The sequence below is a fragment of the Notolepis coatsorum genome (assembly GCF_963971535.1).
Source record: "Notolepis coatsorum genome assembly, chromosome: 6".
In the NCBI taxonomy this organism is placed as follows: Eukaryota; Metazoa; Chordata; class Actinopteri; order Aulopiformes; family Paralepididae; genus Notolepis; species Notolepis coatsorum.
Window position 1 is genome coordinate 148,389,147 of NC_140170.1, and position 25,952 is coordinate 148,415,098.

At 42.8% G+C, this 25,952-nt stretch overlaps 1 protein-coding gene across 3 annotated transcripts in view; it reads left to right on the forward strand.

Annotated features, from left to right (window-relative positions):
- Positions 1–13,697: 13,697 nt before the first annotated feature.
- The window catches only part of chl1b (cell adhesion molecule L1-like b), a 154,981-nt gene continuing 142,726 nt past the window's right edge, over positions 13,698–25,952 (forward strand). For 2 of the 3 annotated variants that reach the window (XM_084316863.1, XM_084316865.1), the window contains exon 1: positions 13,698–13,767. The gene's annotated coding sequence lies outside the window, so the exon portion shown is untranslated. The remainder of the gene's footprint in view (positions 13,768–25,952) is intronic. The other variant, XM_084316864.1, reaches the window with a different exon arrangement.

Genomic DNA, 25,952 nt, shown 5'->3' on the forward strand with positions numbered 1-25,952 from the left:
TTCTCTGTGCCAGGTGAATATTACAGAATGTTGTCAAATATTGAGATCATGGCTGAGTAAGAATAATGTGCATTAATATATCTGATCTGTATTGAAAATCGTTACCAGGGCAACGCGTGCACCTGGGTCCTTATCTGGCCAGAGGTTCTGAGAGGATGGGTTATATGTGCTATTCCCGAAAGCTTAGGCACAAAATAAGGTTGTTGGATTGCTAACCCTAGTCTAGCTGGTGCAGACTGAAATATAGGCAACAAAATAAAGGTTGTTGGATTGCTAAACCAAGTCTAGCTGATGCAGACTAAAATATAGGCAACAAGGCAAGAAACGTGGGCTTATTATGATGTGATATCCTTGGAAAACGCTGCTCTGTTAGAAACGATTCTGTGATTCTTTTGGCAAAGAGGCGGGACGAGGACCGAGAAGCTGATAAAGAATCATAATTAGAATTACCAGAGTAACGTCATAATATTCATTGTTTCAACCTCAAACTAAGCCCACAATCTCTTCCATTCCTGAAAACGATGTATTCGGATTAAATTAACCAATTGATCATACAGATAGCGGGAAGATGATCACGCGATGTCCTAGTAGTACATGATTACGCGATGTCCCGGGAGTACGTAAATGTACATTAAACGGGACATCAGTCGCGGAAAGTACATTAAACGGGACGTTAGTCGCGGGTTAAGAGACCGAGAGTGTGATTAAACGGTATATATAATCTAATATAACGCTGGTAAATTTCGAAGTCAGGTTCGGTCGTTATGATTTTAATAACGATGTATAGTTAAACCAAGGGTAACCAAGCCTTGTCGCAGCGGTGCTGGTCGACTAAACGAACAGCGATCCAATACAGTCAGATATATACACACGTTAACTTATATGTATTAATGTTTGTTTGTCTGTTTAAAGTCTCGTTTGTACGTGCACAGTATGCCGACTGATATCGCGCCGAGCATTGAGAGACGAGTTACCGTTATACAGAGAATAACATTGAGGTGCAATTCACGCGACAAACTAGGATAGTAATTTCCGGAACCAACAAAACCGGCCCACGGGAACGACCATTTGGGAAGTATAGTTTTATCGTTTCAGTTTGTTTACGTTTTCACATATGCACAGGCGCGTTCATTCGGTAACAAAACGCTGGTTTAGGTGAATTCCAGGCTATTGAGAGCTCGCGGAAGTGTACCGCATGGATTGAAAAGCGTTATTTCCGAGGCGAATGGGAACGCATAAACGTCACATGGAGCAATGACGTCATACGGTGTGCGCCATGAAGTTATGATTTTATATGAAACTATCCATGGGCGAACGTAATGTTTAATGTGCCCGAGGCCGAGGGTGCGTGAAATCCACGTGTAGTATATGTTTTATTTGTATATATATGTGCGCGCTGCTATTGGAAAGTGTTGAGTTGCTGTGGCGAGATGCAGAAGAGTGTTTCCAGGGTTGCATTATCCCAGACCACCGGAGAAACGAGCAGTGCATTGACGACACGTAACGTGCTACAGCCTCAGGAACCACTATTCGATTAAAGATACACATGGGCACAAAAGGGGGTAAGTTAATATGGTTATTCAATAACTAAACTGAACTGTGAGGATCCAACGTGAACACGGCAGCGTTTTCCGGTGAGTATGAAACAAACTTATGACGCATGACATAACCATCCTTTCATTTGCAGAAATTACAGCTATCCCATATCGCTTGAGTGATTGTTTTTCAATACTGTACACGTTATAAGTCACAGAAAGCTAAACTCAATGCCTGTTTCAGATGTGTAAATGTATCTGTGGGTGCACAGGCAAGCTCGCTCCTCATAAATGGGTTTCTATATCTTAGAAATGTGCACAAGGCTAGTGATAAGGCAAACATGCTATGTTTATTCAACAAATCATTTCTATTTTAATAAAACAGTGTATGTTTTAATTCCCACATTTTGATACGGGGTACCATAGAAAATCATACATCATAACTGAACACAACACAATTTATGAGTAACACACTTACTCCCAGTATAAGATGAAGACTAGATGACGTGTGTTTGAACTCAAAATCAAAGAGAACACACTCAAAAATGGTCTTAGGAGTGGAAAATTAACATGTGTTTGTATTTTCAGTCTGGCTCTGAGGCGAGATGCAGAACAGTGCAGGTCTACACCCAAAGTGTATCACAAAAGACAGAAACTCCAACAATTTGCATGTCAACATGTGTGGAGCTGAAAGTCAATCGATTGACCAGTTAAAACAAATCTGCATCCAAACACCCACATGTAAATTGTGTTTACAGGAAGCAAACAGACAATCAAGAGGCAGATTGAGTTAATCTACATTTGAACACAAAGCAGTTTGGAGCTAAAGGGAAATCAATTGTTTCAAGTTTCAAGTTTCTTTAATAGTTGTCATACAGAAGTACAGAATACTTTCATACAAAATGCTTCTTACTGTTACGCTCCAGAGACTGTGCTAGACAAGATAGTATCAAATAACATAGTATAGTATGTAATTTAGAAGAAGAAAATGAGGTCACAGTGTTCGGTATAGACATATGTACAATGTTCTGAGTTACCATATAATATACAATACTATGCGGGAAGACGATAGCAGACACTATTCAGGATGGGCACTCGAAACCCACAGGGTATGGCGTGAGGGAGACAAAACAATGCAAATGCCTGCACTCTGACCACAGGCTTGGTGGACTCACCTGACAATGGATAACAATGGATGGAACCACTTAATTAACATGAATCAGACACAAGTGATGATGTTGCAGTCATGAAAGTCTACCTAATTCCCATACTAACAATAACTAACCAGTTGTTTTCATCATCTCTTTTCAAGAGGCACACGAATTAGAGATATGAATTCTGAATAAAACCAGACAAAGTAGAAGTGCCCGAGATGAAAGATTAATGATGAAAACAACTTTACTTGCAATCTCCTCCTTATATTCTCTGCTTAACCAATAACTCCTTACAAAAATAAAATTCAATTACTTACCATGACTGCAAATATCAACCACCAAAATTGGAGCACAATTATCTAAATGTACAAGGTATACACGTACATTGATCATTTAGCTGACACTTTTATCCAAAAGCGACTCACAGGTTCTGTATGACAGGACATCAAAAAGGGCACAACTCTATCAGCTGAATAACAATGGTCATCAAAGTGTTGAGTGCTACAGTGTAGGTTAGTTTATTAGGACAAATGCATGACAGTAAGGTTAGCTAGGGTTAGATTTATTTGTATCAGTTGAAAGCAGGATAATCATTTACACAATGATTATCAAAATGCACAAGGTGTATTAGAGGTAATTAAATTAATGCTACTTAAGAGTAGACGAGAAAATGAATGGATGTATTTCATGCAAAATTAACTGGCTGCCTAGATTTTATGTTTTTCCCCATGCTAAATCATGACGAGCCACACTGAGACGTCATGGCGAGGTAAGTATTTTGAAGAAGCACACCATCGTACGCGGCCTGAGGTAAGATCAACTTCAATTTAACATCACAGACTATGAAGACAAAGAGCTATTTTATCTGATTCAAGACTTTGGCCATTCATTTACAATTTTATTTAAAGCCTAATGCTGTAAGATCTAGTTAGATACAAGATCTGATAAGATTGTAGTGAATGTGACCTTCTTGACATAAGGAATCACTGCTAATGCAATTGGCTTGCATTTCCTATTTTCAATTAAGTGATTTTATTTACAATGAATTGAATTAATCCCAAAATGATTTTCCTCTTTAGCAGAAAGGCGTTGAATCATTTATGTGAGGAGGTTTTCTAAGGCAATTTTATCATCCTCAGATCATATTGGTGAGAGGACACGACAAGTGAGAAGGAGTGAGACGACGCGTGACCTGAACCACGAACGACGGCAGGACCAGGCAGAGAGGAACACAACCCAGCGACCTGAGCGACCCACGACAACATAGGACCACCAGGGACGCCGCCAAGGAGCTGCGGACACAACCAGGACGACGACAGCAACCGTGGGAGAGCCGCCATCCAACCCAGCCACACAACACAGACGTCCCCAAAGGAAGGGGAGCAGAGACAGAAAGGACGACATACAGCCTCACCCCGGCGGCCCGCGGCAGACCATCTACAGAAGGGAACCAGAGCCCTGACCATCAAGATGGATTCCGATGACAAGATCACCATCCGTGTGAGAGAGAGCGTCCTACTGACTAGCCACTACACTGGCGGGCCCTCGCCCTCCATCAAGCGGTACCGCAATGACGAGGAGAGGACAGCGAAACCAGCACAACACATTCAAAAACGCCCGCCCCCTCGCCCCTCTAGTACCGCGATGACGAGGAACGGGGGGACCAACCACCACACAGCACGTTCAAGAACGCCCTGACCACCATGTCTCTAGGCCTGATGGGGGCCAAGCGTGAGCACAGTGGCGGATGTGTGGTGGTGATGGAGAGCAGCGCAGGCTCCAGGAAAAGAGTCTGCAAGGCCACTATAGTTGACCGCCCCACTGCTACAGGTGACCCTTGACAGGGAATGGACGGCGACCAGTGAATGTTCCCGACTGCATCGTCAAGAAGAGACACATATCAAATGAGACCTGTGGACCAAGAGACTTCTGAACACACATTGTCCACATTGTTATGTATGTATTTAATTTACTGTGTTACGGTTTGGCCCTGCCACACGACAGACAGAACAGATGTTCAACAGCAAAGCAACATCTGTCGGATTCATGCCTTCACAAGCAGGAAATGTTACACAAAGTTCATATGTATCTAGAAAATTATGAACTAAGAATATGATGAAATACAATCAGTAAGATTGCAATAACCAATTTTATAATAACAATAAGGAATGATCACAGAGTCACATTGCAAATTATATTGTTAAACAGGACAGAACCAGTTGGTTTGTTCCAAGACACCAAGTTTTGTTTTGACCAGTGATAGTATGCACCACAGATACATTAGCTCCCCTGAGTCACGACATGAGCGACTGAAGGTATGCCAAGATATGTGCACAGATATAGCCTCTAATGATTATGTTGTTTGTTGTTTGATATCAGAGTTGAGGACCAATCATTGATATAGGTATTTTGAAAAGGGTGATATCTATCCCCACATCTCTGATATCAAAATAACACAGAACGCAGTCCAGTCGATCATGTCATGAATCATGTATATAAATAATACTATTTTAAACTGTTATGCCAACCAACAGATCACATTGGCCAACATTTTCATTATTTTAATTGTTTTCTATTTTATTCATTATCTGATAACCGATGGATTACATCGGTCCCATTCTTTTACCATACCTATTCACTTTTACCTGTTCCAAACAATCCTGGTATATTATACATTAAGCTCACCCACATTATAAGAGAGAAAAGTGAGTATTGTGGTATAATATAATGTCCTCATGTAAATATATTCCCCTCCCCTGTGCCCCCCCCCCCTCTCTGTGGAATAAGACATTCCTGTGCCCCTCTCCCCAAACCTGTACCCCCCCCCCATTTGACCTATCAAATGGGACCACATCCCCCCCTTGTTAACTATATAAGTTTCCTCCAGAGATTAATCCAGGTCTTTTCACCTGGGTCATTTCAGCTGATCACCTGGGGGAAGCCCTCAGCCATTCTCTCTATGTATTCTATCTGTTTGGTTAATAAACCGGTTGACTGAGAACATTCTTCATCAGGATATCCACAAATATCCCACACTTTTGTGTTTTTGTGTTTGGCTCATTTCTATTACGTTTTCTTCTTCTGTGTATCCTTTTTCACCTTCCCTGTGGGAATCATTTCAGTTTAATGAATCTTGAAGAAGAAGAAGACGACGCCGTACTGCGCTCGCTCAACAACACAACGATTTATACATTTGACTAATGTTTTGGTCACTCAGAAACATTAGTACAAATATAATTGTTAAATTGTCCTAACCTAGTGCAGTGGTCTTCTCTGAAGTGACATTTTTAATGCGCCTGCATCTGTGCTTGTTGGATGTGCAAATATAATAGAAAGTTGTATTCATCTTTAAAAGCCTTGTCTTTCTTTAATATCTAACATAACATATGGCCACGTGACACTTCTTACCCAAAAGACTTCAATGCTGACTTTCAGGAGAGGCATCGGTTTATTAGGACCCCGTAGGCTGAGGTCTCGGCAGAAAGCCTTCTCCAGAGCGCAGAGACCATGTGGCCGACGCTACAGCTTTAAAGCACGAGAGAGACTGGAGGAAGGAGCAGGAGGTCACTGAGAGGAGCTAGTGATCCACATCAGTACATCATCACTGGTCATTTAATTATTTTTAATTGGTTAGACTAGAAGTCTTTATTTGTCATGCAGTTTTAACACACACGCAAGATGGGCGACCCACAGGAACACACACACATGCACTGAGTAGCCGATGAAATGTCTCTCTGCACTTTTCCCATCCCGTTGTCCTTCCCCCCATGGGCAGCCGGGAGCAGATAGGGCGTCAACGTGAGCCGCGCCCCGGGGACCAATCCAAGTGCTCCTGTCCGTCTTCGTCAAGGACGCCACAGCGTTAGCGATCTGTTGTGCATGTTTTTCCATTGGGTTTATCTTATCAGGGGGGAAACCCTTGCGAGCATGGGGAGAACATACAAACTCCACACAGAAAGGCCTGGGAGATACATACCCCACCTGAGTACCTGGCATCATGGAAACCTGGTCCCCAAGCGGGAATCGAACCCTGGACCTTCTTGCTGTGAGGCGACAGTTACACCAACGTGCCGCTTAATCAGAATATATTAAAAGCATCATGTTTTCAATATATCCTAATTAAATAAACACTTATAGATCTGTTTGATAATGTCTAGCTCAGGAAAGGCTGAGAAAGGCACCTACCCAACCTCTTCCAATCCTCCAATGCACAGTGCCCCCCACCCAACCCCCTCCAATGTACAGTTTTCCCCACCTACCCAACCTCTTCCAATGTACAGTTTATTCCCCCTCAAATTTTTTTAGACAATTTTTGTATGACAAACAGTGCTGTATATTTGTAGATCTGGTATGTCATAAATGTCTAGTATATTTGTAGATCTGGTATGTCATAAATGTCTAGATGTGGGCGCCCCAGTGCCGCGACACGGCCGACCCGGGTTTGACTCCCGAACCCGTCGTTATTTTCCGAATGTCTTCCCCCCACTCTGTCTCCCATTCCTCCTCTGTCTCTCTCTACTGGACTGCCCAGTAGCAATAAAGCGATAAAACGCCAAAAAATAAACCTTAAAAAAAATAAATGTCTAGATGTAACAGTACTGTCTATCTGTATGTCATGTTATGATGAATTGAAAATGGGGGACCCTGATGTAAACAAGACGAAAGTTGTGTATGTCGTAAACGAGAGAGAGAGAGAGAGCGAGAGCGAGCCCCCCCCCCCCCCCCCCTCATCCGCATGCGCAGTAGTGCAAAGCCAGGTCCATGCCACAAGGCTAGTCCACGCCACGAAGCCCCGCCTCAAGCCACGTCCACGCCACAAAGCCCCGCCCGGACGTTGGGCTCTGTGGTTCTGCAGATATACCCTACTCCTATGATCGGCATTGTCACTAATTCACTAACACTCACTCACTCACTCACTCACTCACTCACTCACTCACTCACTCACTCACTCACTCACTCACTCACTCACTCACTCACTCACTCACTCACTCACTCACTCACTCACTCACTCACTCACTCACTCACTCACTCACTCACTCACTCATTCATTCATTCAGTAATTAATTCAGTAAATCACTCACACTTAGCCACTCTGCCCCTGGTGGCGGCTCACAGCCATGGCACAACCAGTTCAATCTATAGGAGAATGCTTCACATCTATGACACTTGTGTGTCCTTATTTTAAAACACAATCCCCCGATTCTCCAATAAGTTAATTTCATGTTTAGTTAAAGCAACTCAGGAATCTTTATCAACAACAAGCACGTACAGTAAAACACAATACTACAAACTGTTGTTGAATGTACTACATGTATTCATTTGCAAGGGGCCCTTTGAATTCAGCCTGAGATAAATAAAACACCATGCAACCAACATTGTTATAGACGTTTGGCCGCACAATCCATCTTAATTTTTTATTAAAGCCTATTGGCTGACTGGTACAGAGCCGGGAGCGGCAAACAGCCTGCATATTTACTTCCAGCTCATTTATTCTCATTATGCAGCCCCACAGACGTCAATGAGGGGATTTCTGCCCCACAGAGATACTCCACGATAAAGGGGGGAGGAGAGAGAGAGAGAGAGAGAGAGAGAGAGAGAGAGAGAGAGAGAGAGAGAGAGAGAGAGAGAGAGAGAGAGAGAGAGAGAGAGAGAGATGGGGAACGCATAGGAATACAGGGAGGAAGCTGAACGATAGGGGGCAGGGGGCGGAGGGTGGGTTGGGGGTGCATTCATTCACGCTCCGTCTGTGAACTTTGACACCTTTGACAGAGGTACCCTCTGTTTCCAAACCCTACATTGACGAGCACCAGCTCATTCTTTTGGCCTCAGTCAGTCTCCGTTGGAAATTGTGCATTCTCTCTTCGTGACATTCTCACATAATGAGGCGCTGTTGTTTGTGTGTGTGTGTGTGTGTGTGTGTCTGGCGGTGGGAGGAGCCACGCAGAGGGGCGGTGCTATGATGATTTCATATCCTATATTTAGGCTACTTCCCAAGCAAAGGAGGTTCAACCTGTATCACCACAGTAACAGTGTAGGCCTACACTATACTACTAAAATACACAGTAGTACATTTACATTTTGTCATTTAGCTGACGCTATTATCCTGAGCGACTGACACGTTATAGTAATTATTTACTAGATAGCCTATATTAGTAATTGTACCATGCTGTTTCTTTTTTCCCTCTTTTTTATAAAATGCTTTTACACTCTCAATTGTAGGTGCCGACATCTAGCCCATATACAGTAACCTACTGTACAATAAAGGTGCATTTGGTAGATTTTTTTACCTAAATCCTATCATTCTGTTTGATTGATTGATTGATTGAAAACTTTATTAACAGATTGCAGAATGGGTACAGTACAGCTCAATACATACAATTGTTAAGGGGATGCAGACCAGAGAAAAACTTTCGTCTTGTTTACATCAGGGTCCCCCATTTTCAATTCATCATAACATATATGACATACATGACATACAGATAGACAGTACTGCTACATCTATACATTTATGACATACCAGATTTGCAAATACAGTACTGTTTGCGATACGAAAAGAGTCCAGAAAAGAGAGTATATACATTTGACGTAGAAACTGTACATTGGAGGAGGTTGGGTAGGTGGGGGGGGGGGGGGGGGGGGGGACTGTACATTGGAGGTGGTTGGGTGGGTGGGGGTTGGGTAGGAGGGGTGGGTGGGGGACACTGTACAACTGTACAAGTAAAACTGTACATTGGAAGATTGACAAGACCATACTTGGTCATTTACGGTACATTGGAGGGGGTTGTGTTAGGACATTTACAGGGGCCAGTTTCGAATTGCAGTCTCCCGTAGGTGTTTTTTGAGAGTGTTTTTGAAAGTGGGTAGTGATTCACATTCCTTTACAGCTTTGGGTAGGGCGTTCCACATTGATGTGGCATAATTGCGAAACGTGTTTAGTCCCTTGTTTGAGCCGAATCTGGGTTTAACATGATTTGTGGAGCTCCCTCTGCTGTTGTGATCGTGGTATTCACTGACCTTTGGGAAGTATTTTGACATGTACATGGGTAACTTGGTCGTGTAGTGTATCTTGTAGACCAGGCCCATTGCAAGTTGCTGTACTCTGTCGTCTACTCTAAGCCATCCTAGGTTGTCAAAGTGGGCAGGGGTGAGGTGGGTTCTAGGAATAAGGTCAAGCAGTAGTCTGACCAGTTTGTTTTGAGATGTTTGTAATTTTGTTTTTAGCGCCTTTGAGGTGCTTTGGTACCATGAGGTGCAAGCATAGTCGTAGTACCCTTGAATGAGTGCTCCTGCCAGAGTCTTCAGGGTATTCTTGTTTACCAGTGAGGAGATCCGGTACAAGAATCGAGTTCGTTGGTTGACTTTTTTTTATTACATTGGATGCCATTTTGTCACAGGAAAGATTTGCCTCTAGGATGGAGCCCAGGTAGGTAATTTCTTCTTTCCTTGTGACAATATTGTCACCCACTGTAACTGAGAAGCCGTCGGTCTTGCTGAGTTTGTTATTTGAACCGAAGAGAATGGACTCTGTTTTGCCCATGTGTAATGATAGTTTGTTATCAGCGAGCCATATGCAGATTTTGCCTAGTTCTGAGCTGAGGGTTTTTTCAACCTGTAACTTGTTCTTGTCAGAGACCAGCAGGGCTGAGTCGTCCGCAAACAGGAACAAGTTGCAGTCACAAGCTGACGACATGTCATTTGCATAAATTAGGAACAGTAGCGGACCTAGTATGCTTCCTTGTGGAACACCACAGCTCACTGGGAGGAGGGGGGATAGGGTACCGTTTACCTCCACCATCTTCTCTCTCCCCTCCAGGTAGGATTGCATCCAGCTCACTGATAGACTATCAAAACCAATTGCTTTTAGCTTGTCAATCAGAATGGTGTGATTGACAGTGTCGAAGGCCTTTTGTAGGTCCAGCATGACCATGCCGCAGTATTTGCCCGCGTCCACCTCTTGTTTGATGTGGTCGTTTAAATAGAGAAGGCATGTGTCAGTGGAGTGGGATGTTCTGAAGTCAGATTGGAATTCGTAGATTAGATTTTTTTTCCGCAAGGTATTTTTCGACCTGTTCGTATACAATTTTTTCCATGACTTTCGAGATGGATGTTATGTTATGAGCAGGATATGTGATAATCGTACATAACACTTACCAATGTGTTGTGTGTCTCGAGGCCTGCTCAAGCCAGAATGATTGGATTCAGGTTAAAAACCTGTGACATGCCCCTTTATTATTGTAACCCATGTTACATGTCTCCCAAAAGACGGGTTGCAATAGTGCCATCTGATGGCTGATAAGTGTCTTTCAAATGGGGAAGACACAGTGCAGCAGTATTGCAGTAAAACGTAGGATTTCTACAACAGCTGCACCTGTAAAATCAGGAATATTTTATTACAACAAAATAGCCATTTTTATTGTATATCTAGGGACCACAGAGGCGCAGTGGGGGCCCTAAGTGTTCACACATGGTGTTTAAATGACACGGCTTCCCTGCTCAGCAGTGGGGCAGCAGCAGGCTGAGCGTTAGAGGAGCAGCGAGGCTTGTAAGCAGAAGGTTACCGGTTCAACCCTCAGAACCCGCCTCGGTGGGGGGGGGGGGGGGGGGGGGGGGGGGTGAAGTGACTCTTCCTTCCATCCACTGATGAAGTGCCCTTGAGCAAGGTGCTTAACCCCCAAACCGCTCCGGTGGGGACCGTCATGAGTTTGTACCGGGAATGTGTGGTTTGCGTCGATGAAAAAGAGTGTACATTCTCAGCGAACCCACAGGGGTTAATAGAGATAAACAAAAAACTAAACAAAAAAGGGAGGCAGCTGCTCTTGAGCTTCCAAGATATATGATTTGATTTGATGGAGCACTTGCTGTTCGATGGAGTGGCCAATGAAAAGATCCTGTTACACTTACTGCTCATTCAAAGGCTTTATGTAATCCAGTCAGTGTGGTGCGGGATGCCCCAAATTCGATTATTTGGATTTGAGTCAATCTGTTCTTTTTCTATTCTTTTGGGCCTCCTCCTCCATGCTGGGAAACCAAACTTCTACAGTGCCGGCTAGACAAAGGGGAATCTATCCCTGTCAGGCGAGATATTTGAGCTCACAATGAAGGGCTACTGTGTAACTACACCCACCCCGCCTCTGATCCCCCCCCTCGTGGGGAAACCAGGGGTCAGTATGACCAACAGATTCAAACCCAGGTTGTCTACCAAACTGTTCAGCCAAAAAGGGGTATCGTTCCTAGGCTGGGGAGACATTGTGGGCTTTAGGTCTGGGCAATTATGTCAGACAGCAGGGATAGTTACCACGTTAGTTTACAACAGAGAGTGCTGGAGAGAGAGAGCCTGTGGAATGTATATACTGTAGCATTTAAAAACACGCATTTCAACGCAAGGGAGTTGCCATTATGAGCTAATGTGAAAACCCCCGCCCAACCTTTTAGAAGTGGAAATAAATCAATATTTCCAACAAAGCCCTAGCTATCTTTTGATGGACTTCACACCATGATCATTATTATGGGGTCAAGGAAGAAAAATGGGACAGGTTTCAGATGCTGGGGTGAGATACTGCACCAACAGTGCAACTCATCACTGGGTGCCGGGCAGAACACACTTGACAGGTGTCTCCTGAATTCCAAATTGGCGCCCCAGCGGCGGGGTCGGGGTTGGAAACTAATTTCATTCCAACCTGACCTCCCCCCACCTCATAGGCTTCACTGCTGCTATACGGATGTCTGCTGAAATAACACATCCCCAATGGGACTTGCCGACACGTTGACAAGCCTTATGGTCACATTTAAGGTGTTTTTTGTTGTTTTTGTTATTGTTGTTTTGTTACTTGACCTACTCAGTGTGTATTTTCTTGTTTTAGTTGGGTTCAAGGACCATAGCCTATAGGTCTGATTTTGACATCTCGCCATTAGCAGAGAAAAAAAACAGTGTTTAATAGATCGCAGCCTACATTTTTAAACGTCATTCACTGCCATTCAAGTTGAAACAGTAGGCCTATGTAAGTTGCTTGGTATAGGTAATTCACCTCTTTGAAAGTCACTACATCGTTTATTTGATCTAAATGTACTGTATTTACTGTTACTTACAAGCCATTGAAATGTGCACGTTGAAATCAAATCACCTATACTTACCGTAGTCCGTAGAATTCTGGACGGTCCGAGCGAACCGGTAAGCTTGTGGACATTTATTTACCAGCTTTTTGTATTAGTGTGCAAGCTAGCCTATAGCTTAGCATAGTGAATGGAAGCGGATACGGAAAAATGGAAAACACCTCTCCTGAAGTTTCAAGCTACTGTAGGCTAGTGGTCCGTATCCCCTTCCATTCATGCATGTGCTAAGCCAGTTTGACTCTGGAGAATAAGGTAATTAAGCTAATTTCCCATAATGTTGGCGCATCCCTTTAAGTGTATGCCCCCTAATAGCTCAGTATAGGCTATTTATGTTTTTCTATAAGAGCTTATTTAATTTATATATGTTAAATATATTCACAAATACAATTCCATTTTCATTCATCCCTTTGCCCCCCCCCCTATGTATTCCAATAGCATCCCGGAGTCTACAGCCACCTCCTCTCCTCCCCTCTTCCCCAAACCTGTCCATTGCGCGCTGGAATAATGTTGCTGTCGCTAAGGGTGTTTTAACCCGGTCACAACGTTGGAAGTTGTGTGGGCTTTTTTTTCTTTCTCGGTTGCCATGGATTTCTAAAACCTATTGACTGCGATAGGGTCGCTTTTCTCTGAAGGTCCCCTTTTTCTTTGTGGAGGGAGAAACCCTATTACTTTTTTTTTTACAGGGGGGAGCAATAGCATCCAAAGGGGTGGCATTCTAGTTTAGTCCGACCAATTGCGCATGAAGCAGGGAAGCCTCTCTCTCTCTCTCTCCTCTCTCTCTCTCTCTCTCTCTCTCTCTCTCTCTCTCTCTCTCTTCTCTCTCTCTCTCTCTCTCTCTCTCTCTCTCTCTCTCTCTCTCTCTCTCTCTCTCTCTCTCTCTCTCTCTCTCTCTCTCTCTCTCTCTCTCTCAGCGGTGCAGCAAATTCAACTTTTGTAAACGGTGGCGACGACAGGAGTTGCTGTTAAAGGTGAGTTTATCATTTTTATTTCGTGTATTTTCTTCAAGTCTAGTTGGATGGTTTTGCATGTGATTTTCTATTGGATTCTGTTGCGCGGCACTTGCTTCAAGTTGGCAACGTGTGGATGACTTATACTGTAGGTGTGAGTGCGCGTGTGTGTGTGCGTGTGTGTGTGGGGGGGGGGGGGGCAGGTTAATAACGCACACACCTGCTCAGGCTTTTGAGATGCGCTTTATGTTCGTGTGACGTACGTGTCACCGTTGATCATCAGTGTTGATAAACACTTTTACCCATAACGGAATAATCACTGATCATGCAGGGTTTGAGCTTGGCTGGCTGGCAGCTGCACATCATAACCTGCAGAATGTGAAAACGGAGCCATGCCTCACCAGTCTGGAATAGCCTTGCCTCATTCTGAGGCAATTCAAAAATGCATTCAAAAATAAATAAATCCTAATTTAACTCAGTAAAGAGAAGAAAATATAGATTATGCAGAACCCATAAATGTCATAATCTCAGAAAATTCAAGTTTTTTTAAGTGAGTTGCTGTGGCATAATATGAGTCACAACGCCGGGGTCGAGGAATGCCTTTAAATGCCGTTTTTGATCTCCTTCGTGGGATGAATGAATGAATGAATGAATGAATGAATGAATGATGCTGCGCATCACCCGTAGGAGACACTTATTCTGTAGTTGTGCTTCGAGAGGCTGCGGAGGCTGCGTGGCTGTGAAGTCACTCTAGTTCAGAGTCAGACCAGGAATAATCTATTTCTTTCTCCACTTTCGATTCTCCACTGTGTCTCACCAAATCAAGGGGATTGATCTCCGTGTAATGCACGCGTGGCATTGGGCACATCACATAAAATTAGGGTGATTGATTAGACTTTAATGAGTGTCCCATTAACTAGATCCCGCTTTAACTGCAGCAGGATGTTGTTACTGTTACCGCCTTGTGGGGAGATGGCTATGTGCATCACAGTTGCATTGTGTGCTTCCTGTATTGTATGCATAATTTAAGGTAACCGCTGGATCTCACAGTGTTTGGTGGCATGATTTCCCCCAATGTGAATAATTACAAAGTATGCAAATGTGGCCAAGCAGAGTGTACGGAAATACTCCAACATGAAAAGTGTTATTCCCTCCCTTCAGTGTTGTGTTGTTGCTGTTCGGTCTCATGGTAGATGCTGTGTCTGTGGGGGACTGGGGGTACATCTGTAAGCAGCCAAGTGTTGCACAATTGCTCTTCTTTTTGATAATATGCACATGTTGGTTCAGAACTGAACATTTGGCTCCAATTCCCCCTCTTCTCTTGTGCAACAAGCACATGAGACAAGTTCACATGAGACAAGTTCAAGTTTCTTTATTAGTTGTCATACAGAAATACATGAAGACTTTATCTTGACCCCTTCTGATCTCAACACGGTTCAGTGATGTTGCGCACTATACTGTGTCTTATCACGTTATCGCGCTAAAGATCAGGTAAACCGGAGCACCTCAATCTAATTTCTAGGCCACAGACAGAGCTTCTCTAATCACTTGTCATCACTACATGGTCCCAAAGCCTCTTCAGTATTCAGGGCAGTGGTGCTTTGTGTCCAGAAGTAGGTCGAATGCTTCTCACCAAACAAGTTGAATGAGAGCCAGTAATTGGGACAAGTCTCCTGCATCTCCCTCCCCGGCAGGTCCACGTCGGCCAGCTTCCCGCCACTTAACATGCAGCTCCGACCCAACGCATTTCATGGGCCCTTTCCCCCTTTTAACGATTTAGGTGAGAGAATGCGAGAGGAAACAGACTAGAGGAGCACCCTTTGTGATGGGTCACATTCATCATAATTTAGTGGTCGGCGTCAAAAAGCGCGGTCAATTGACCGTGTGAATCAACTAGGAAAGTGCACGACCCTACAGTGTGCTAATATTACATCAAGGAACATTGGTCGTACCTGTTGAGATCAAACCCGAACCTACCGTGTACCTCGCTGAGGCGTTCTCTCTCTTTCTCTCTTTGCCCACACGCAACCAAACACAGTCAGTCATGCAAACCCACACCTGTGTCCATGGCCTTTACATAGTTGTTGTTTTTTTATTCCCATTTCTGTGCTAGTTCACACTAGCAATGCCATCTGAGGCAGAATGGGTTTTGGAGATGTGATCGACATACACAAGGGCATAGTTGTTTTCTCCCTTGTGTATTTGTCCACATGTGTTTTGTTTTGACCGACGTGGGCATCTACAACTATGTTCAGAGAGAGAGAGAGAGAGAGAGAGAGAGAGAGAGAGAGAGAGAGAGAGAGAGAGAGAGAGAGAGAGAGAGAGAGAGAGAGAGAGAGAGAGAGAACATAAGGGATACAAGGAGGAAGCAAAATGATAAGGGGGCACTCATTCTTGCTCAGCCTGTGAACTTTGACTCTGATTTCAAACCGACCCTACGAAACCCTTCTCTATTAGGCCCATTACACATGGATTTTAAATCCCAATACAGATTGTCAACATTCATCCTAGGTAGGGCAGGGCTACGACAGTTTTCACACAACAAAGGGAGACTGGAAATACCAATTCAAATCCTTCTCGTTGTATTTACACTGTGTGTACAGTACACTTTCCACTAGAGGCATTTTAATAACCACGCTGTTGGGTTATTAACGCTAGGTGTAGCATCTGACGGAGTCCAGATCATTGTTTGGACAATAGACAGAGCAGGTTAACAAACAGGGTGACAAGAATGAGTCTAATTGCCACGTTTATGACACCCACTCATCCCTTCAGCGAGAGCATACTGTAGGTAGTGATGCATAACGGAGCTGAACCGAGCTCCACTGACTAAACAATTACACTGACCCTCAGCGTGCGCTGCAAACTCCAGACCCTGTTTATGTGAAACACTGCTTAAAATACCCCACTGGTGTTATTATTATTACCCGGCGAGACTGCAGACTTTGGTATATCGCACAGAGCCCATGGCAGACAAGGTGAGAGAAGGTGTGCAGCCGAGCAAGTGGCACCCGGGCCTAATTGAGCCTCTGCTCAGGCGTCAGCGGTACAAGCAATTACAGTGACGACCCACGCTGCTCCCCCTTGCTGCGGGCTGGAGCGAGACAGCGCTGCTCTGCAGCGGCGCTATACCTGAGCCGCCCTCCTCTTTCATGTTTACTGCCGATGACAGGCGCAGCCATGCCCTGTGTGTTCTGGAAATATGTTGGGCTACATGAAATATTCATTTATCTCTCCACCATCCCCTAGCCTGCGTCTCTCGCAACGTGCATATTTATCTTTTCTATTATACCTGTGATCGACCCAGAGGAAAGATAGTGGAATGCTGGGAATTATTTCTTCCACACGGCCCTGAGTGGGGGGATGGAGTTGTGCGTATGTGTTTCTGTGTATGTGTGTGTGTGTGTGTGTGTGTGTGTGTGTGTGTGTGTGTGTGTGTGTGTAGTATGTATGTGTGTGTAGTATGTATGTGTGTGTGTATGTGTGTGTAGTATGTATGTGTGTGTATGTGTGTGTAGTATGTATGTGTGTGTGTGTATGTGTAGTGGGGGTATTGAGATGTAAAGATAAGAGCTCCTGATCACCAGGAAGTCATGTTCATATCTTATTTAACAGGCCACTGCATCATCAGGACCACCGGGTGGACATGATCAATGGCCACTCACGCTGCACGGACAATTAATCTGCAAAGTTAATACCGAAGGACAAACCTGCAATGAGGTCAATGTTATCTCACATGTTCAGGGGGTTCCTCCTCCAGTGGGAGGGGGATAGGAGGCGCCGGTCTCCGACGCCGGCGAGCGGCAAGGTCCCAGTGAACACCTCCTTGCTCGAGGCTATGGCGCCAGTCTCTTTTTCTTCTCTCGCCGCGCCACATGACCGAAAGGGATGACATTGAAGAAACGGAGGGCTGTTTTCTTAGATCGTGGGGCATACTGTTTTAGAAACATTGTTATTTGCTGCTAGCAGTGGGGTTTACAAGCTTCAAGCTTTGTCATATCTTTTGGAGATGTCATGTGGTGTTTCCAAGTCATCACTCAGATATATATATATAAAAAAAAAACATTTCTGATTACTGTTATGTCCAGGCAACAGCGTTTCCCAGTTTGTTATTGTTACACATCTCCTACTCTAAAATGCTTTTCCTTTCTTGCCCGGAGGGTATTTATGAGAGTTTTTTTTCATTCACGCTTCATCTTTCATTTAATGAAACAAGAGAGCGATATGCAATGTTATTGCACCCCAAATGGGTTTAGCAAGTTGTATCTTTTAATGTTTAATGCCTTGTGCTCAAATGAAAATTGCTACCAATAAGATGATATTTATGTCAGACATTCCACCCACGTGTGCGTCGCGTTTAGCTTGGAAGCTGCTTTTACAATCTCATTGTTTAACCCATGAGCAGCTGCTCATATTTATAGTTCCTTTGTGCCTTGTACCTCCAATGAGAATATCCACAAGTGAATCTAATATATATCTTTAAAAATCCTCAGTGAATAGAGCATCATAACCATTCTGGGGTACAACAAACATGACTGCCCTGCCACAAAGAGCAAGAAGTTATGGCCCCGAATTAAAGTCAGTGGAATATAGGAAGATCATTTCCATTTCAATTGTGGCCTCAATTGGAGATATCTCATGCATATAGAGGTAAAGCAGGCAAAGACCTCGGATATAAAAGTGACAAATGTGAAGAATGGCGCAGGAGATCACAGTGTCTTTGGCTTTGTGTTGGTGTGAAGGGTATTGTGTGCGTGGTTGCATGGGCAAGGTTACAAGGGGACTCTGGGGACGTGGAGGCGAAGGGCACAGAGGACGAGGCAGGACACAGTTGACAGGCAGGGGACAAATAGGACACGCACACACGCACACACACACACACACACACACACACACACTGGACGGTGATTGAACAAGCTAGTAGTCTGATGCACTTTATTTTGTCAGTCTGTGGTAATATGATGTAGCGTGTGTTTACTTTTGGGGCTTGACAGTGTATCCTTACAGAAAAGCCATGTGAATTTCACACGTGAAACGTTACATGCATTTCCAATATGTTTTGGAACACACTGTTCAAAACACATTAGAAACACATGTGATAAATAATTACATGTGATCTGTCCTTTTTTTCTGTGAGGGTAGAAATAATACTTTAAAGAAAATTGAATAGTTTGACATCTAGCAGTAGTTGTGTTGAGGGACTTTCCAGCCCCCCCCCCCCCCCGCAAAAAAAGAGGGAATCATTAATTTAATTATTATTCTATTCAGTAGAAGTTAGCCAAATTAAACAATTCTCTCTATTGTTATCCCCCCACCTTTAGGATAGACAGCCATGGAAATCTTGACTAAATATAGCCACAAAGATATTCTCAGATATGGTGGGGGGGTGTCTCTGACGGGTGTCCCTGGGACAAAATCTCAAGGGGTTCCCGGGGCCTAATGCAGATATATTTATGGGTTGTTGAGATGAAAAGGTTTGGGATCCACTGAGATACATACAGCAGTGTTATTTATGGGTCAGAAGATCCCAAGAGGCTCTGTGGATCTAACCACGTGACAAGAGAGTACCAATAGAACGTGTTAGGAAATTCCAGGGAGTGGATCCAGGAAACAGGTTGAATGGGGTTTTGTCATAGATGTTTTAAATGTTAGCTTGAAATGGAAACCATTTGAATCCCACGGTGGTCGTCACTCCTCATCATTTAAAATTAGTTAGTAAAAAAACATTCAAATTAACTATGTCGGAACATTTGGAACCATGGCACAAAATACAACCCTTTTAAATTGCTAAGAGGAGTGCAACCCACCTTGGGATTCAGATGGTTTGCCTGTCCATTTAGAAAACACATATGTATGAGGCTGAATCTCATTGAGCTGTTCCTAGATCTACATCCTGGAATTTCCTAACAAGCTCTGTATGTTTTAATACGCCCTGGTCCAGGGAGCTGGGCTCTTGACTGATGAACGTTTAAGAATCCCTAACATACAATATAATAGCAGCTAAGCAATCAGTGCATCAGTGCTCTCTACCTGTATCTCATAGATGGGAATATTTCCATAGACTGGTATAATATCACAGCTGTTGATTCAATATGGCTTGATGACACTCGCCAACAGCAACAACAACATTATGAACTGTAATTCCTCTAATTTGTGCATAGAAAATAATGACTCCAGGTGTTCCTGTGTAATCACCCTAACCTCCTATTGGCTCGCACAAGATAATTATTCTACCTCTACCTCCATCATTTATCACATAATACGTCTCGTACAAAGCCTCTTACTCCATAAGAGTGATAGGGGTAATGTGTGTCTGTGTAACAGGGTGTACTGTGCTCAGGGCAGCGGTGCTCTCCATGGGCCATCCCCTGGGACCTCATTACACTGTGCCAGGCTCCGCTGGGTGCTGTAGGTAGATGGCTGGGAATGGCCGGCTTATGAGGCTCCATGTATGTTGATGGGGTGTGTGAACACACCAGGCCAATGTCTGCTCTGCATAGTAAAGAGCCCGGCTTATACTGGGGCCTCGGCCCGGACCTTGGGAGTCAAACGCGGTGCTGTCCTCCAAATAGAGGATTAGAGCGCAGATCAAGCATGATTAGAATCATGAAGCGCAGAGGCCGTGCTGAGTGGTCGGCTCGCTAAGTGGACTAGTGCATAAAGCAAAAGCTATTCAAAAAGTAATCCTCTTTTTATGTTGCAACAGTTAAAGAGGAATCTTGTCCTCATTGGTTATGGTTGAAATTTCATTTACAGGTAATGGAGAATATCCAACATGAAACATTTGAAATTCTGAAATTTATTGGAAGGATAAACCCCTTGAGATATGCTATCTCGTTTTCGAGGGGGTCCTTAACATAGGATACAAAACATACAATACAATACATAACAAAATAAAAAACAGGACAACAAATGCACTTATACACTGACAGACGCTCTCCCAAGCTCACCCCCACAGTCCACACTGATTCCTCCCAAGAGGATCACCAATATATATATATGTTCCCTCATAAAAACACATACAAAATTATAATTTGATCTGTAAACGACATGTAAGCCCTAACACCATGTACATTTATTCACCATGTACATTTATTTTTTATTCATCGCATTCAAATTTCAGTTACTGATTTTCCAAACTATGGTTTGTGCCATTCTGGTTCATTAAATATGAAAGATCCAGTAGTAATCGTCCCAATATTCTGACACAGTAGTATTATACTGGCTGTTTTTCCTCAAAATCTACAGTCAGAGACACGGTCTGAATGTTTTATGAGCTACTGAAAGTATTTGCGTATGTCCTTGACGTACTGGAGGTCCTCATCTGTCTAGAGCCAGAACGCAGCAAGTCAATTTCTTAATGTTTTCGCCCCCAGATAGAGCAAATGTTGAGTAAAAGAACCTTGCCAAGCTGGTAGCTATCCAGAATAATTCATCAGCTTGGGGGAAGCTCCACTGCCTGCTCCCGCTAATGTGACCCACAGACCACCAGCAGAGAACCAGATACCTTCTGACCTCATTATTTTTCCAACTCCAGGTTTTTGGGTAGAAACCAATAGTCCTTGTGGAATAAATATTTTATGGACGTAAATTGGATTGTAAACGACCCCACCTCGTAACATTCTGTGGTTTACAAGGCAATTCTAGTGAGTATCAGGGGAGTTGTTTTGCCAGTCAAGTGAGTGCCTGGTTTTGTTATAGTAAGGTCTGTCTTTGGTTTAGATAAGGTCTGTCTTTGGTTTAGGTAAGGTCTCTCTTTGGTTTAATGTAGGTCCGTCTTTGGTAAATGGTAAATGGACTGCATTTATATAGCACTTTTATCCAAAGCGCTTTACAACTTATGCCTCACATTCACCCATTCGCTCACACATTCACACACAGACGGCGGAGGCAACCATGCAAGGTGCTGCTCATCGGGAGCAGTTAGGGGTAAAGTTTCTGGCTCAAGGACATTTCGACATGCTGCCGGGATCGAACCGGGAACCTTCTGTTACCAGACGACCACTCTACCTCCTGAGCCACTATCCCCCCCAACCCTCCCTTTTTGGTTTACTGTAGATATGGTCCATCGTTGGTTTAGGTACTTAAGGTCTCTCTTTGGTTTAGGCAGTATTTCAGTGGTGGGTGGTAGGGCTGCACGATTATTGCTAAAATGTGAATCACGATTCTTCTCCCTAAGAATTGAGATCACGATTCTCTCCCACAATTCTTATTTTTTCAATAAAAACATTTATTGCACTCTTTCTTAAACAGATAACATAACATATATCAAAGTGCTTGACTTAAACTTGAACATAACATATATGAAAGTGCTTGACTTAAACTTAAAAGTCTCTTGTAACACAAAATAACTCGAGTCTCTTTTCCTCTCTTACGCCCGTGCTCAGGGCGCCATGACAAGCGTGCGTCATTTGACAAGCACTCCGGCAAATTACCACTTTGTCCCGACTCTAGCGTCAGAATGTTATGAAGTGTACGGCCATTTTGGATAATCACGCTGTTTAAAAAAAAAAAGCCGTGCTACCGGTACACACAATACAAAATTCATTCACTCATTTTCCATGACATTTTTATATTGTTTATTGTTTATTGTTTAAGTGGCGAGCTAGTCTTGGGGTCCACACAGAAAGACAACAGAAAACACAAAATATAACAACATGAGATACATATGACAATCACAATTAACAATGATAATCTAAAAACAGTAAAACATTGTAGACATCATTATCAACATCAGAATATTTTGCTCACATATTTAAGTAGTGCATTCTCAGGTGGTATTTGAAAGACACTTTACTATTCAATTTACTTATGTTCAGTGGGCAGTTATTCCAATGATTGATGGCATATAAACAACAGTCCTCTTTAAAGCATTTGATTTTGGACGTGGTATCATAATCTGTCCATCATCAGCTGACCTAGTAAAATAAGAATGAACCTGACTGCATCTGACAATTTGTTTGTATAAGAAAACAGGTTGAGACGAAAAGAGTTCCTGAAAAATGTAACTGTGTTGAAAACCAGCCTATTCTCTACCGTTAACCATGAGAGTTGCCGGTGCATAGTGTTTGTTCTCATGGAACAATGTAAGAGTAACCTTGCAGCTCTGTTCTGGGCAGTTTGCAATTTCTTTAGTTGACCTTTGGATGCAGAGGACCATACTGGTGCACAATAATCTAGGTCACATAAAATTAAAGATTTCGCCACCTGTCCCACAATATATGTAGGGACATAAGAAAGACATTTCCTCACCATGGAGATACCACTCCCCATCTTCTTCACTATTGTATCAATGTGTTCTGCCCATGACAGCTGGCTATCAATTATTATGCCCAGTAATTTAACTTTATTTACCTGTTCTATGGGTTCGTCAGACACGTTCAAAAAATTTTTTGGTATCGATGACAATTTATGACTCGAACCCAAGATAATTGATTTGGTTTTTGAGATGTTTAGTACCAACTTATTCAGTTTTATCCAATCAAACACCATATTTAACTCAGCTGATAAAACATTGTCCAGTTCACTGACAGTTTTTGTAGCATAGTACAATGTGGAATCATCAGCATACATTTGTACAGTTAAACTTTGGACTGTATGACTATAAGACTTCAGACTATGGAACCGTTGTGTTGTCCAGCTCCTACCTCTTATCTGGAACCCAAAAACAGGAATCTGGCGACAAGTCAACACAAAAGTAAGAAAATATATTGAATGTTGAATTAATAGCGTGTTTTGCTTTACATCATGTAAGTTAAGTGTGATTGATATAGAAACTGGGATTGTTCTGAAGCAAATAAGTCAACATGTGAATGCAGCGTGATGTGAATGCATAGGGGAATAGGAGTGTTTTAATGCAACTGATCTCCATTTTGATGCAAATGCAAATACATCAGAATCGTCATCATTTAGAAATGAGATCGCATACGTCTATGAATCAAGGTCGCGTTTTTTTTTTACGATTAATCGTGCAGCCCTAGTAGGTGGACCTCTGACCCTAGGGTGGTCTGGGGGCATGCTCCCCTGGAACGAAATGTTGTACATTTCAAGTTAAATGCATTGACCTGGTGCATATTGAGAGCAAAATTAAGAGGCTGTGAAGAACTTTGTGCTCTTGTAAACAATTTTGTGCTTGTGTAAACAATTTTGTGCTCTAGTAAACTGCAATGGACAGCCCCAACCTCCACAACGGGTCTCGTTTTAGGGCTATTTTCTACAGGAGGCCTGTGTTGCCTGCAAGCACAACAAAATATCCCTAAAAGGTAGTGGTTAACTTTGCTAACCACTGCAATAATTGTAATCATAATGGGCCATTCTTTGTACGTTGGACCCTTTTTCCGAATTATCCGAATTATCTTAGAACTGCTTAAATATCGTTTCATATGCTGTTCCATACAGTCTGATCTGAGAGGTCAAGTCATAAAACCAGTGTTTAAACTGGGGACATTGAACACATTCAGGATTCCACCTTGTTTTCCGGTGTTTACCTGCACCTAGATGGCATAAACAAAATCAATATTTCCCACGTATACACCAACAACTACTGGATTCAATTAAATTCAACTTTATTCATCCATGAAGGAAATTAGATGTTGGGCACATGTTTAAACAGACAGGAAAATTACATATGCTGACAGATAATTACAAGCAAAAGAGCTGTTTGGGTCTATGTTGGGCATTAAAATAATTTTCAGTCAAATCTGCTTGATGTGAAAAAAAAATATTGACGTGAAAATCGTGATTATATCGCATAAACCTAAATGTTATTGCCATAAAATACAACGTATATTGTTTCTGTTACCACAATCCAGTAAAAAATGGTGGAGCTACTGTATGGACATTATACAAAAGTAACTGTACTAACAGTAGATTTCATTCACAGTCTTTGCTGCCCTGTAATGGGCGCCTGGTGGTACTAAATCCAGACTTAACTCTGCCATTGGAAAGAGGAGATTTGATAGATGTATGACTTGGCCATAATACGGTCATTTATAGGCCTGCTATTCTATATTCTATATTCATATTTCAAATAGTCCGGATGGCACACTTCAGTACTGCATCTACAAAAAAACTGTAAATCATCTGCCCCTTGTTCATTTGCTTAGATTTTTTGTACACTTGATCTCAAGAAGGTGCTGCATTTTTCACTTTTGGTCAATGTTAGCATAGTGTTATTCACCGTCAAACATTTTAAAGAAAAATACATCCGAGTTCATTACAATTTACTCAAGCATAGTAACAGACAATATTTCTGACACTGGGAATACATTCCATGAGGTCCATAGATGTCCCTAGATACCAAGAACATGCAAATGGTCCTTGTAGAAGTGGAGCAATATTCCATTTACTTGGGTACGTTTAGGTGAATTATCTGAAAATATGGCTAGGGCTTAAGAGGTTAGTTAATCAATAACATTTTTTGGGGGAAAAGCAAATTTATTCCACACCTTCCTAAAAGCTCTGTGGATGTATTCATTTAAAAAAAAGTATTACTCTACATAAAAATGCTATCTATAGTTTAAATATAATTTCTAATGAAAGACTTACAGTAAAGGACTTACAAGTCCATCACAGTAAAGGAAATGTGCACTTCCTCCACCACTGCAGATAGGCATGTAAGTATTTCATGTGCCAAGTTCCAGATAAGAGCACAGCAATGTCCTGCAGTTCATTGTTCACCAGGACGGATGCCTTCCAGAATGAACGATGCTCTGTGCCGGTTGGTAGACCACCCGGGGAGGCATAGATGGTGCCCGAGAATGAGCATCTGGAACTGGGGGTGAAGGACATGGGTACTGTCCCTCATGATGTCATGGGCCTTTGTCCTGACCTGCTGCTCATAGATTTGAGGCTTCGGAGGGGCACTCCAGGAGACGGTTTCTCTACTTGACAGTGAGTGATGGAACCAAGAAGGGAGAAACATACTCTCGATGAAGGAAACATTTTGTTTTTTCAGGATGTTTTTTTGGATACTGAATGAATTCAGTTTCATGAGGAAATATTGTTGTTGGTTTGCTGTTTCCCAGCCTGTATATGAACCACTATGCTTTGCTCGCTTCATATCACAGCTGTATATGTACCACTATGCTTTGCTCGCTTCATATCACAGCTGTATATGTACCACTATGCTTTGCTCGCTTCATATCACAGCTGTATATGTACCACTATGCTTTGCTTGCTTCATATCACAGCTGTATATGTACCAC